This window comes from Nuphar pumila, chromosome 12 (assembly GCF_984573655.1).
Source record: "Nuphar pumila chromosome 12, dmNupPumi1.hap1.1, whole genome shotgun sequence".
NCBI classification, from domain to species: domain Eukaryota; kingdom Viridiplantae; phylum Streptophyta; class Magnoliopsida; order Nymphaeales; family Nymphaeaceae; genus Nuphar; species Nuphar pumila.
Genome location: NC_143260.1, coordinates 38347799 through 38363849, shown reverse-complemented (window position 1 = coordinate 38363849; position 16051 = coordinate 38347799).

Below are 16051 nucleotides of genomic sequence, written 5' to 3'. Positions count from 1 at the left end.
AAAAGTTTGCTGCTTCAACTTGTGCAACAAGAATACTCACTCTCTTTAGAGTTCGAGCCCATGATAGAGGTTAGTACCATCTCAATCGGTAGCCCCCCTAGTCAAGTGGGTAGGCTGATAAATGAGCCGAACAAATTGAACATAGGGTGTTCAAGCTCGTCTCGTTTATGTGGCGAGTGTAGACGAGCATGAGTTCATGGCAAACTTGAGTTAAAAAGAGTCGACTTTGAGCTGGCTTGTTTGTGCATTTTTTAGAATAAAATTAATAAAATTTGATCTTTAGGCCTGCCAAGCCAAACTAAAAATTAATGTTTTAAGCACTAAGACTTTAATTATAAATTAATAACATTGTTTCAATGTTTTAATAACAATTAATTTACAAAATTAATAACATTGTTCCAATGTCTTAAGCAGTAAGATTTTAACTATAAAAGTATTGCTTATCTAGTGAAAAAGTAAAAAAAATGGCAAAAACTCATGAAATTTAAAAAAAAAATGTAAATCTCGCATTTTTTGGCAAAATCTTGGCAATAAAAAGTATTTTTATAAATAAATAAAAATAAAAAATATTTAAACTAAAAAATACATATTTTTAGCATAAATAAGTGATAAAAACATAAATATTGCATTTAAAATATGATATTTATGTTTATGATAAAAATCACCAAAAATTATTGTTTTTAACTTTCAAGTAATTTCTAGCAAGCCCCAAAGGGGTTTGGCATAGTGGGATGGGGCCTAAGGTGTTGGGAAGGTAGTCTAGGTTCAAATCTTATGGGCATCACTCTTTGCGAAAGCCGAAGCATGACGACTCCCTGGGGTAAGGAGTAAGCCAATGAAGTTTTACACTGTCAGGACAGTGACCATAAGTACGACAGGCAAAGCCGGTGACTAGATCTCTGTTATTGGAGGTGGTTTTTTCGTGTAAATATTTAAAAAATAATAATAATTTCTTGCAAGATTTTGATAAATTTTGCAAGATTTGTCACAATGTGGCTTATATGCCAAACAATTCAACCATCTACCCTACATGATATAAAATATATTTATTACTAGTTAAGAAGCTTATATGAATCGATCCTAGCCTAACACTCATTTTTTATATCCAGCTTGTTGAGCCTATTTCACATGATCGAACGACCTCTTTACGAGCCCAACACAAGTTGAACCATGAGTACTTATCTTGTTTTTCAGTCCTACAAGTGGGCACACCCCTATAGGGGCTAAATTACCCCCATCCACTTGCCCCCCCCCCCCCCCCCCCCTCATATACAAATTATTTACGAAAAATGATCGCATTGTACAACAAATATGACGTGTTTCCCAAAATTCCTTAAAATTTTAAAAATTTGCCTTCTGTCCAAAATCATAAATAGGCATCTTTTTAGTACCTTTTTACCCTTTTCACAAGCTAATGTCATGAAGTTCTCGTGATATATCATTTCACTCGTCAGCTAAAGCAAAACCTCACTTAAATGTATATTCACACATTTTTTGCAGTCCTCAAAAGCATATAAAAATTATATTATTTATGTGGTCTTCTTTATTAATCGTAAAAACCTTAGTAAAATCATATATTTTATACAAAAGTTGCAGAAAACTGTGTAAATTTCTTTTCTTCTTTATTTAACCATCATTTAAATATATATGTTCATACTTATTTTTTTATGGTCTTTACAAAGTGCGCAAAAACAAGTTTTGTCAATCTTCTTATGATCATAACTCCATAAATACCTTAGTAAAATTACATATTTTATATCAAAGTCATTGAAGATTGTGCAAACCTCCTTTGTGTAACCATCACTTAAATGTATTTGCACCTTTTTTTTTAGGTCCTCACGAAGCACACAAATATAATTTATGCAAACTTTTATTATTCATAACTTTGCAAATGATGCAGTAAAACTACATATTTTATAAAAAATCACATATTTAATTATATGAAAAAAAACAAATGTATTTTATAAAAAAAATATATATATATATATATATATATATTCATTCATTTCATTCATTCCAAAATGAACTTGCTCATACATATATATTTATTCCAGTCATTCAAAAAATGAACTTACTCATACATATATTCATTTTATACATTCAAAAAATAAACATGTTATAAACATTCACAGTACATAGCTCAACATTAGAGGGTTTGATACATAGCTTATTAATGTCAGTCGAATTATTGTTTTTGTCTGGAGACCTTTTCTTCTTTTGAGCAAATGATTGAGGCAAAATTGTCGCCTCTACAATCCGACTCTTGAGCTTGAAAATCTTACAATATGACTCCAGAGCATGCACTTGTTCCTCTAAGAGCTCATTTTCAATCAAACATAGCTCCACATCGCATTTTAAGTTTGATCTTTAGTTTCTTAATGCCAATCAAATTACTTTTTTTATTCGCAGACTCTCTCTCTTTCGAACAAATAATTAAGGCGAAATCACCTCCTCTATGCACTCTCCACAATCAGGATTTTCTTTTTTTGTTGCGGACCATCAACACCATTCACCGCCTCAGCATCTCCACCTCATATCTTCTCCACCTCATATCTTCTCCAAAATCTTTTCTACCTCAACCATAACATAATTCTTTTGTTGTTCTAATTAAAATCTTCTCCATTGTCATTTAATGCAGTTTTGAAAAATACGCATGCCAAAAAATTTCGCAGATCATTATGTATTTGCGAATCTCCTAGAAGGACCTTCGCATATTTGAGAAAAAAATCACATATTTGTGAGAAACTGCACATATTTACGAGAATAAATATGCAAACTTAGTCTGAGTATTTATGAAGTTTTGAGGTTTGGGTTTAACAAGATGTTCATGAAAATTATTATATGAATTTCGTAATGTCTAAAAAAAAATGTGTGGACCTCAAACTTTGCGAGTTTGACACATGTGAAAGTTAAAAAGGTCCTTTTACTATTGGCTATTTATGATTTTGGACATGAATAAATTTTAGCAAATTATAAGGTTTTTTTTGAGAAAAAACACATTATTTTTGTCATAAAGTATCGTAATTTTCTAAATTATTTAAGTATGTCTGACCAATCTGCCTCAACTTCAAGTCAAATCCGTGCTAAACCAGTCAGGCTGGACAGCGCTCTGTCAAAGTCAAAACTATGCTTTATATTTGAACTGCCACCTAAGATGATGACGATATCAATGATGTGTATAAAGAGATTCTAGATAGGGATGATGTCGGTAGCACGACGTGTTACCATGAGAGCCATTGCTATTCACTGGGGAACCACGTGGGCCCCCCCATGCACGCTTTCTTTCAAAGTAAAGGATCAAATTTGTGGGGCCCGCCCAGGGCTGCAATCGGGTTGGGTATGGGTAGAAGTTAGGGTTGACCCATTGGCTAGGCTTGAATTTAGATATTTTGAACAAGTATTTCTCCTTTAGATTTTGCTGATAAAAACATAAATATCGGATCGAATTGCAATATTTTCATTCAAACGGAAATATCTTGGTCTTATTAAAACGTCATGATATCTTAAACCTTTATAATGACGTACATATCTTCTCTTTTTTTTTTGCAATATTTTCAAATTATTCCTTGTCAACGTGCAACATAATATTGGGTCGGACCATACAAGTTTGCCACCAACTACCAAGCCAGGCCAGTAGCTATGGGTCATTGTTTTGCAAAGCGAGACGAGTTGGGATGGGTCTGGCCCGAGCCACTGGTAGAACCGGTTCTCCAAGTAACCACCAACTAAAGGGGGGTGGACTTCACTGAATTTTTTTTACTCAGAGAAACCGCTGCATGTGCAGAGACTTAGCCGCGTTGAGTCAGTCTGCCGCAGTTAAGGTCTCTGTTCATGTCAGTGTAAAACTCTGAGGGCTTAGCCTTCAACCCCAGGAAGTTGCCAAGCTTCTGCTTACACGAGAGGGTGACCGCCATGGGATTTTAACTTAAGACTCCCCATCAAACGGTCTAGGCTCCATCGCACTAAGCCAAACTCCTTGGGTCGGACTTCACTGATCTTGATCATGAATGAAGCAAAGGCCAAAAACATCCAATTTGCACCAAAAATCTGCCTCAAGTAGACCCGGTAGTGATTAGATTTCTTTTTTTTTTGTTGGATAATCGGGGGAAAAACACCTCATCCACCGAATTCATGTAAAAGCATCTAAGTCCACTCTCACTGATTTTTTTTGTTGTTGGATATCTGTTTGTTTCAATATCTCTATCAGTTTATTTCTGTGAACAGCGCGGAAAGTGACCCTGATCCAATCATGGTATTTGGGATGCCGTTCATCGCATGAGACAGCCCCCCCTGACATTACCGAGAGGAATACCCTGACTAAATCCACTCTCACTGATTTAGGTGCTATATTAAAACTTTTTTTTTTTTTTGGCATAGTGGAATGGGGGCCTAAACCGTTTGACGGGCAGTCTAGGTTCAAATCCCATGGGCATCACCCCCTTGTTTTAAGCCGAAGCTTGGTGACTCCCTGAGGTTGAGGGGGTAAGCCCTCAGAGTTTTAAGATGACATGACAGCCACCATAAATATGGCAGGCTGAGCCAGCGCAGCTAGGTCCCTGTGTGCCTGGGGGTTTCTCCTAGTTAAAAAAAAACCTGTTTTACAACTTGGTACCAACAGAGGTGGTAAAAATTAAATTTGGTTTGGAACTGTCCAAAGAAATCTCCACACAACCATTTCTGCTTGTAGGCCAAGGCATCCTGCTTTGCAGGAACAGGACAGTGGAAATTGTGGTGTGCAGCTTTCCTTGTCACTCAAGGGCCATGTTTTAATTCTTGGGGCATTTAGAAGGCCATGATATTGTGTGGAAAAGGCAGAAGTTGGCATGGTTGGTTCAGTAGACCTAGGCCCACTGCATTGACTGCCGTACCCAAAGTGGCAAGGTGGTGATGCGGTAGGTCAATATTATCAGCATGAGTGCATTGTGCGTGTGTGTGATTATGGAGTGACAATTATTGAATGACCCTTTTTTGGGGGGGTTATGATAAATTTGTTTGCATGGATTCACAGATTTCAAGAGAAAAAGAAATGAGGGTTACAACATTCATTCATCTCAGGAAAGGTAGTTGGTTGTGGGTGAACAGTGATTACAGCAGCTCTGCATGATGAACAACCTCATTTTTTCAATTGGTATTCACGTTAACCTGTGGTCGCAGTTGCCACATGATAAGGATACTCAATCTTGAAAGACCCCGTTTATTTCAGAACCATGGGAAAATGCCAAGATGGCGAGAAAGTCCAGACTTTTCCCACCACTCGTGAAACGAACACCACAACAATGAGTAAGGAAACGTAAAATGCTGGCAGATGTGGGTACCCGCTTTTCCCTTCCCTCATGAAAATCCATTCACACTTTCCCTCATGTGAATGGATTTTCATGAGAAAGCCATGTTGGCAGGGATTTTTATTTTAGGGGCATTTGTTTTCTTTTTCTATGAAAGAGGCCGGAAGATAAAACTAGAGTTGTCTCTTGGAGAAGTGGGAGTGAAAAGTCATTCTAGAAGCGAAAGCAGGAAGCGAGGCATTTCTAAAATTTTAGGAAGCAGGAAGCACGAGATGACTTAAAAGCGAACCGGAAGTGACCTAAGAAACGAGAAGGAGAATCAAAAAAAGAGAAAAAATAAAAAAATAAAAACACACACAAAAAAAAACAATGAGACGCGAGGAGGAAGCGAGCTTCCCCTAAATGAGAAGCACGCTTTCCAATTTTTTAGCACTTCACAGCACGTTTCGGAAGCACAAGAAGCGCTCTTCCCAATTTTTTTGCTGCTTCGCAGCACGTTTTACACTTCTGAAACACGCTTCGAAGAAGTGCACTTTCCCATGTCCTATGGTGTTTCCAGCAACCCTAGGTAAAACAAACATTTTCACGAGAAATATGCAGTCCAAATAATAAATTCAAAAAGACATTTTTCTATCAAAATTGGTTGGCACCTCCATCAATGAGGAAGCACTTTTGCTCCAAGTGGCACTTTCAAGGGAAAGTGGTTTTCCTTGGGTGGGGGTGTAACAAATGCCTCTTTAGGAAGTAGTACCCTTTCCCATGAAAGGGCCTTCCCGTCCATGGGAAAAATGATCCGGGCCAAGAGACTTGGTTTTTTTTTTTTTCTTGTTAGCCCTGAGACTAACGGTCCAAATTGTGCACCTGCTCAAGATAAATGAGCACAACCACCCCCTTTGTACATTCCAATTTATGGGTAGACCCTTTGAAACTTCTAAGAGTTAACTGCAGCTAGCAAAAGAGGGGCCAAGATTTGCCTGGATGATCCAATCAGAACATAAATTTGAAAAGAAAGCACACCCAAATCAACATTTACTGATGATGATGACAAGCACCTTAAACATCTTCGAATCAGATCTTGCGCAAGTGGTCAGCTACAGCAGCAATGCCGGAAACTACAGCAGCAGTGCTCAAGACCTGCATCCCACTCCTGGTTTTGGCAGCCAAGAGAGCCCCTGTTATTGCACCTGCAACACTAGCGTTCACCTGGAAAAGGCATTCAAAACAGTTGGCACATCATCAGCAGTTGCATTACTAGATAACTCCAAACTTTCCATAATTTTCCCATAAGATCAGTATTCCCAAACAACAAGATCTTCCACTGACTTCATCAATTGTTTCTGAGATTACTGCAAACAGGTTGTAATTAGGAAAACTTGACCCATGAAATGCACAATGACCTTGAGGATAACGTTTACAACAAAATCAACATGAACAAGGGCCTAAATACACTGTAAAGTTTCAAAGGCAGTCACTACACATGATACAGGACAGGACACTGACTAAAACTGCCAGCAACTCTGAGTATCAAAGGTCAGTGAAGTGGATCATCCTACAAAATTTAACTCTCGATTTTCCTATGTACATGCTACCAACTTCTTTAGAAGCATAATAATTGAATATGGATTTTTTTTTAAAAAATTGTCACCAAAATTTTGTAACCTAACAAATATGTTGGCTCAAGCCGTAACTGTCACCACAATGGGCATTTCAGTAATTTTATATTAGACAATTGACATTAATTGCACAACTTTATTGTACAGTATCATTTATTTTTTTACTACCCTATATTTTCATATTTATTGGGGGTATAAATTTATGATGAACATGTTAACATCTATGCATGGCCATGGATATCAAGAGGAACGTGTGTGTGTGAGAAAATTAGTAGCTCCTATACATTATATATAGGGTTAGTCTAACATTAAGTTAGTTTTGTATAACATTATACGGATTCAATCTTTTGAAAATGACTAAAATACCCTTGAAAGAATATTATTTTTAAAATACACGGTTACTTTTTTTGGGCATTATAGATATTTCCAATTTGGAGAGAATTGAAAAGTCAAACACCTTTTCAAAAAAGCAACTTTATGAAGCTATCAAAGTTACTTTTTTGACCTCAAAAAGTAAACTTTTCATTTTAAAAAATGCCATTATTTTAAAGGTGTTTTAGTCATTTTCATAGGATTGAATGCATATTATGTTAAACATAACTAGTTTAATGTTAGATTAACCTATATATATATATATATATATATATATATATATATATATATATATATATATATATATATATATATATATATATATATATATGTGAGAAGGGGGATGATCCTACCTTTTTTTCAAGTATGTTCAAGTATTTTTTTTTTGCTGGATCTATACTGTTGGATATGCTTATCATTGTTTACTCAATAAGGAGCATGTATTTGATTAAGATCTTTTATGATCAGACATGTATTTTAAAGAGGTAAAAAAAATCAATGGTTGATATTATAATAAACTTTGATGATAAAATATTTACATTTTTACATCAAATAAATTTGAAATAAAGTTTGTTTCTTAGTAAATAAGCAATGATAAACACATCTAACATTCAAATCGATCAAAAAATACTTGAAAGTATGATTTTTAGAGTGTACTAGCAGGACCTAACAAAAAAAGGGGTAGGATCATTCTCTCTCTCTCTCTTACATATATATCTTATAGATTTCCATACAAAATTCAAAATATACATATTGTTGGATTGAGAAAATGATTATTTTATTGATTTGAGAACAAAAGAATGTGAATCAAATACATGTAATTTAGCTTCATAGGTTGGCTAAGCAAACATGTGAAAGTTTTGCCCTGCTCAAGGGAACAACTTTTTCTCATGTGATTCAGACTCTCACTTTGCAAACATGCCCTATATTTCCTTCAGAAAGTGATTTAATCTATGGCAAACCATGGGTTGCCAGCAAGAGATTATCTGAAAAGCCCTTATCTAAGGATAGGGCACAGTGGTGTGTAAAATTGTCTTCAATGAGACAATACACATACAAGCACTAAACCCTCACAAGAGATGTGCACAAAGGCACTCAAAGAACACTTGCACTAATATGCACAAAGGCATAAGACAATACAAACATGCACAAAGGCATGAAATGCCACAATATATTAGAAATAAGAAAAGCTTGAGCTCACAAGCTTGAGGAAATACAAGGGAAAATCCCCTATTTATACACCACAAAATGAGCCACCTAGGGGGCTCCCAAAGGAGTCTTTGGGAGCCCCAAACGGTCACATTTGTGACTGTTGGGGGCACCCCAACGACTCTTTGGGGAGCCCTCCATTGGTGGCACAAACTACGAAAAAAAAGAAAAGAAAAAGAAGAAAAATAAAAGAATAAAAAATACAATAATATTTCAAATGGAATATGCATAAATAAAAAATTACAAAAATACCCTTTTGGGGGTTATTATATATATATATATATAACGAGATTAAGGATTACATTTTAACACCCCCCTTCAAACTTATGGTGTGATAACCACAAGTTTGCCAAGAAGAAAATTAAATCTAGGCGAACAAAGAGCCTAAGTGAAGAAATCAACCAGTTGGTACTCAGACGTCACATACGGGAAATCAATGACCTTCTTTAAGTATTCTTCCCTGACATAGTGACAATCCATCTCTATATGCTTCTTGCGTTCATGAAAAGTATGATTAAATCTAGGCGAACAAAGAGCCTTAGTGAAGAAATCAACCAGTTGGTACTCAGACGTCACATACGGGAAATCAATGACCTTCTTTAAGTATTCTTCCCTGACATAGTGATAATCCATCTCTATATGCTTCGTGCGTTCATAAAAAGTATGATTTTTGGCAATATATATTGCACTTTTGTTGTCGCAACATAACTTTGTTGGCTCTTTAATATAGACTCCCATGTCTTTTAGATGACGTCGAATCCATACAATTTCTATGGTTGTTGGCTCAATATTCGGCTTCAGTAGAGGACAAGAAGACCTTTTGTTGCTTCTTGCACCTCCAAGAAACCAACGATTCACCTAAGAAAACACAGAAACCAGTGGTGGAGTGACGGTTATTCGGGTCACCTCCCTAATCAGAATCAATATAAGCAATTAACTGTAATTCAGAGGATGAAGACAAAAATACTCTCTTATTTGTAGTTTCCTTTAAGTATCTGATGATACGAAGAATGACACTCATGTGAACCATTGTGGGAACATGTTGAAACCGACTCGCAATATGGATCACATGTGACAAATCAGATCGAGTGATGCTAAGATACATTAGCGAGCCTATCAGTTGTCTGTAAGGAGTAGGATCGGTCAGAGGAATTCTGTCATCAATCTTCATTTTTTAGCTCACTGTTTTAAGAGTTTCGCAAATTTTGTCATCTGAGATTCCTGACCTGTCAATAATCTCACAAGCAAGTTTAGTTTGAGATAGAAAATAACCATGTTGGAAGTAAGCAACCTCAATTCCTAGAAAATATGTCAGAAACCCCAAGTCTGACATTTCAAATTTCGAAGTCAAGACAGATTTGATATCCTTGACTCATTTGACATCATCACATGTTTTTAACATATCATCAACATATAACAGTAATATCACAATACCTGCATCGGATTTTCTAAAAAATAATATAGTGTCTGTATAACAAGAAGAGAAACCATTTTCTAACAAAACATTGTTAAATCTGTCATACTAGACTTTGGGTGTCTGTTTCAAACCATAGAGAGCTTTTCGAAGACGGAGAACTTTATCTTTAGGAACTTTCATATCTGGTGGGGCATCCATATAAACTTCTTCATTAAGATCACCATTTAAAAAAACATTTTTAACATCCATTTGAAAAATGTTTTATTTTTTAATAGACGCAATAGTAATGCGACATCTGACTTTAACCATCCGTGCTACGGGTGCAAATGTCTCTTCATAATCAATTACATATTCTTGACCATACCCTTTCGCGACTAAGCGAGCTTTATACCTCTCCAGAGTTTCATCGCTCTTAGTCTTAACTTTAAACACCCAACGACAACCTATAGTTTTATTTCCAGGAGGTAGAGTTTGAAATTCTCATGTATTAGCTTTCTTAAGAGCTTTGAGTTCATTTTTCATAGTTTTTTGTCATTCAATACATTTTTTTGTTTCCTCAAATTTTTTTGGTTCAAAATAAGAATGAATGGCACTAAGACAAGCTCTATACTTATGTAAAAAAGAGTCAAAAGAGACAAATCTTGTTGGAGGCTTCCTATTTCTTTCATATCGTCTGGGATCATGTGTGGGAATAGAATCACTATATTGCTCAATTGCACTTATGAAAGTATTTTTATCTCTACGTGAATAGGTTATTGGGTCATTTGTTGTTCTGTCTTCTTGAGTACTATGTGAGTTAAAGTCATTAATATCTACTTCATTATCATTATCATGGTTTGATGATATTTCATCATCATTAGACATATCATCATTACTAGATAATAGGTCAAATAAAAAAGAATAGTCAACATTTTCGTGATGAGAATCATTCTTTTCAAAACCACTCTCATTTTCCACAAATGTCACATTTCTTGAAACATATAACTTATCATTTTTAAAATCGTAACAGCGAAAGCCTTTTTGAGTCTCGGAATATCCAAAAAAGGCGCAAGGAATAGCTTTAGGTGAAAGTTTGTCATTCTTATCTGTAAGAACAAAACATTTGCAATCAAAAATTCGCAATCTGTTATAATCTGGTTTTCTTTTATATAGTGTTTCAAAAGAAGAGAATTTACCCAAATTTCTACATGGTAAACGATTGATATGATAGACAGATGCAAGAGTCGCTTCGACCAAAAAAAAAATGGAATATTTTGAGCTATAAGAAGAGTTCGAGTGGTTTCAATGATATGCCTATGTTTTCTTTCGATTAACCCATTTTGTTGAGGAATTTAGGATATGACCTTTGATGAACAATACCACTATCTTTAAGATACTTCTTGAATTCATTTGAGAGATACTCTCCTCCGGAATCGGTTCTAAATATCTTTAAGTCACTATTAAACTGATTTTTAATCATCACATGATACGATTTAAAGCATGAAAAATCTCCATGCTTATGTCTAAGAAAATATATCCAAGAGTATCTAGAAAAATCATCTACAAAAATCACATAATAGGCAAACCCTCATTTTGAAACTACAGGTGCCGGTCCCCAAACATCCAAATGAACAATTTCGAAAGGTTTAGAAGTAAACATGGATCTTTGTTCAAAAGACATACTTCTCATTTTTCCAAGAATGCAATCATTACAAGAGAGTGTATCTTTACAAAGATTTTTAGCAAAATGTAAATAAGATAACTTGGTGATATTGGGATGACCAAGTCTTTTGTGCCAAACATTTATATCTTTATGTTGGGTAACATTACAAAAAGAATTTTTAGGAACTTGAAGAGAGTCCATATAATATAAGTCTCCATTCCTAAAGCCTTCCCCAATCAATTTCTCGGACCGACAATCCTGTATTAAACTTTTATCAGAGGAAAATTTAATATCGCATCCATGGTTCGAGAGTTGAGAAACAGAGATAAGGTTCAAGTTTAATTTTGGTATAAATCTAATTTTGGGAAAGAAAAAGTTTTGAGTTTCAAAATTTTCAACACCTTTAATTTCAAGAGAAGTCTCATCCGCAGTAGAAACAAAAGATGGAGAACTATTTTTTGAATATTCGGAAAGAGAATACATGTTTGGGGACATATCAAAAGACGCACCTGAATCCAAAAGCCAAGAAGTTTTACCTGGAGGAGAGAAAGAAGACACGACGGCTCCCGAGATGGCTCCCTTGAGGAGAGATTGAAGAGCCTCCACAATTTGATTTAGTGAAAGAGCTTCACTTGAAGAAGTTTCCTCCCTTTTGCGGTTGAGAAGTGGTGGTCATGGCTAACAACTTCTTCCACTTGGGACAAACGGGTTTGATATGCCTCGGTTCTTTACAAAAATAGCAAATAATTTTGCTATAATCTTTTTTTCCACCTTGTCCATCATTTCCTCCTTGATTTTGATTTTTAAAATGAGGGGGACGATGGGTTCTTAAATTGTTTCTGGGTTTAGACACTGCATTGACCCTATCGTCCTCTTCGAAATTGGATGGAACCGCAAGCACATTAGATCCTTACTTACTTATACCCATACGGGTTTCTTCCCCACTTAATTTGGTGAGAACATCCTCAAGAGAAGGAGGAGTGAAAGAAGACAAAAGAGAAGACCTTATTTGCTTAAATTCAGGCTTTAGCCCATTTAAAAAATTGAAGAATCGATCTTCTTCTAATTGTTTGTAATGAAGTTTAATTGCCTCTCTACTCCATTTTGGTTCGAGCATAGCAAGCTCATCCCAAATAGAAGAAAGTTTGGCAAAATATTTCTTAATAGTCATTCGTCTTGAAAAAGAGTTAGGTCCTTCTTTTGAAGATAATATTTATGAGACAAGTCCCTAGAAGTATACATTTTCTCAAGATACTCCCATGCTTGAGAAACCTTTTTAAATTTGATAATATTCGCATTGATTTTGGTCTTAACGGAAGAAAAAATTCAAGACAATATTTTGAAATTCTTCATTTTTCATTCATCATGCTTTTTAGAATATTCCTCAAGGGCTTTGGTTCTTTCCTCTCCTTCAAGGATCTTAATTTCACCTTTCTCCTTAAAGGTGATTTTTGGTTCCGGTTCCGAGATTGTGCCTTGCACATAACCCTAAAGACCTTTCTCTTTTATGTAAGCCTCCATGTTTCTGGCCCAAACATGATAGTTGGAACCATTGAGTTTAAATTCAAGAGAGAAATGAGACTCTTTTTCACCCATTAGAGAGGAAAGATGGAAGAAGAAATACGTACCACAATAAGATTTTTAAGTCTTACTTGTCGTAATGCCCTTCTAAAATAATGAAGGAAGAGAAGTCCCCACTCTAATCTCCAAGAAGCCAAAGGCACATTTTTTCGAGGCACCCGAAAAACAAAGAAATACATGATCTTCAATCTTTAACCAAACTCTGATACCATGTAAAATTGTCTTCAATGAGACAATACGCATACAAGCACTAAACCCTCACAAGAAATGTGCACAAAGGCACTCAAATAACACTTGCACTAATATGCACACGGGCATAAGACAATACGAACATGCACAACGGCATAAAATGATACAATATATTAGAAATAAGAAAAGCTTGAGCTCACAAGCTTGAGGAAATACAAGGGAAAGTCCCCTATTTATACACCACAAAAGGAGCCACCTAGGGGGCTCCCAAAGGAGTCGTTGGGAGCCCCCAACGGTCACATTTGTGACCATTGGGGGCTCCCCAATGACTCTTTGGGGAGCCCTTCATAGGTGACATAAACTACGAAAAGAAAAAGAAGAAAAATAAAAGAATAAAAAATACAATAATATTCCAAATGGAATATGCGTAAAATAGGAAATTACAAAAATACCCTTTTTAGGTTATTATGAGAAATATAATATATATATATATATAGAGAGAGAGAGAGGTATACATATATACATAGTATATATGTATATGTATCTATATATATGTGAATATATATACGTACATATAACGAGATTAAGGATTACATTTTAACATGGTGCACATCAACAATTGGATAAGAACAAGAAGAATCTTTGATGTTACAATAATAGTTTGTGCAGAAAACAATGGCTCTTTGATTGAAATATGCTCAAATACCTAGTGCCTGCTCATGAACCGCCAAACAAACAGAGTCGGCTTCTTACTGGAGCAAAATGATGTTTTCGTAGATCACAGATTTCTCGCATAATAGGGATTAATGAATAAGCACTCTATGACAAAAATACCACAAATCATAGGTTAAATCATTTGATAGATCCATTCATTTTATTCATTCATTTAATTCACTAGCAATTACTATCATCATGCCAGATTCTCATTTTGTATCTACCCTTTTTTCATGCCCTGGAGATTGTAAATATCAACTGGATTAAACTCAAACAAATCATATGAAGCTGAGCAATCCATCCATCACAGTCTCTCCAATCTCCATCTCATTTTCAACCAGCAATGCATATGAAATCAGATAATCAAGTATCACAAGGAGGGAGAGGGAGAGGGAGAGGGAGAAGGCAAACTACCCAATCTTTCTTCATCCGATATCTTTGGATTCCACAATTCGTTGCTGATAAAACTCCAACAAAAAGCCCTAAGAGAAAAGAATGAATCATATAAGCAACAACTTAACTGCATCTAAGTAAAGCTAGGAATTTTGCAGCTTATAGCCATAGAATAGAAATGACATGCTAGCTTCCAAAAGTTATTGTGAAATTATTTGCAAATAAATTGGCATTTTGAAAATCTTGCCTCCTTAACATGCAAATGCACAGGCAGCATAAACCTGCACCTATTGAGCATTCTTTAAGCTTTAGACAAGGGGAAGAATGAGAGTTCATTGACAGCATAACTCGACTGAGCAAAAACTGATAATGTAGGATGAATAAAGCAAAAACTCTTCACATAATAATTTGTAAATCAACATATCCAATAACCCGAACCTATCCAGAGACATACAAAGAGCATGGCAGGATCTGCACCCAAAACTTTCTACGGCTACACACAGGTCTAACCCCAACCAGTGCATCGAGTGTATAATTTACCAGGTCATGCATGTAATTTTCAGTGCTAGGCAGAAGCTTGGTTTGTTGAACTTTAAGCAAACCTTTTTCGTGAACTAAAAAGGTGATTTCATCAACAATAAAAGAAATAAGCAAGATTTGATTCGTCAAGCTACATTTTTTGTAGAAACAAGGTTGTTTTCTGTGTCATAGGGACATGCCATTTTGGTGGTGTGTTCCTGGTGACACAACCAGACATGCTCAAACAATGACACATATAGAAATTATTTTAATATTTTTAATCATTTTAGGTAGCATTTCACTAAAAATGCATACTAAAAACCAGAAAATAGTTTTTGATTAAAAAATTTAAAAAAAAAATCTCAAATTCACATCTCGTACTCCCGTTGTGTGTTGGGTAGTACATACACATGCACACACATATAAATATATGTGTGTGTGTGTGTAAAAGCAAGACTCGATCCTAGGCCTACATTTTGTAGAAACAGAGTTGTTGAACATGTGTGAGTATACACCATGGTTGCCAGTTGAGGAAGCGGGAGCAGGAAGCGATACGGGAAGTGGGAGCGGGAAGCGAGGTACTTTCAAAATTTTAGGAAGTGGGAAGCGTGGGACCACTTAGGAGCGAATCGGGAATCGTCTCGGAAGCGAACCGGAAGCAACCTAGGAAGCGAACCGGAAGTGACCTAAGAAGCGAGGGGGAAGCGAAAAAAAATACAAAAAAATACAAAAAAATGGGGGGAAGCGAGGGGGGAGCGCGGGGAAGCGTGATGGGAGGCGCTTCCCATAAAAGGGAAGCATGCTTCCCATTAAAGGGAAGCACACTTCCCATTTAAAAAGGGTGCTTCCCCACGTGTTTCGGAAGCGCGACGTTCCGTGCTTCCCCACTTACCTAGGCGCTTTCGGTAACTTTGGTATACACATATGTGTGTGTGCACGTGAACAAATATATGCATTGTATGAACAATACCGTGCACTCTCATCATCTGCACAAATAATCAGAAGAAACAAGCAAAAACTTCAATGGTTGAGAATTTGAGAATTAAACTGTTATATCTAGTGCATGAATTCTAGCACGTGCAGCTGTAATGAAAATGTTCATACAAGATTTGAATCTACA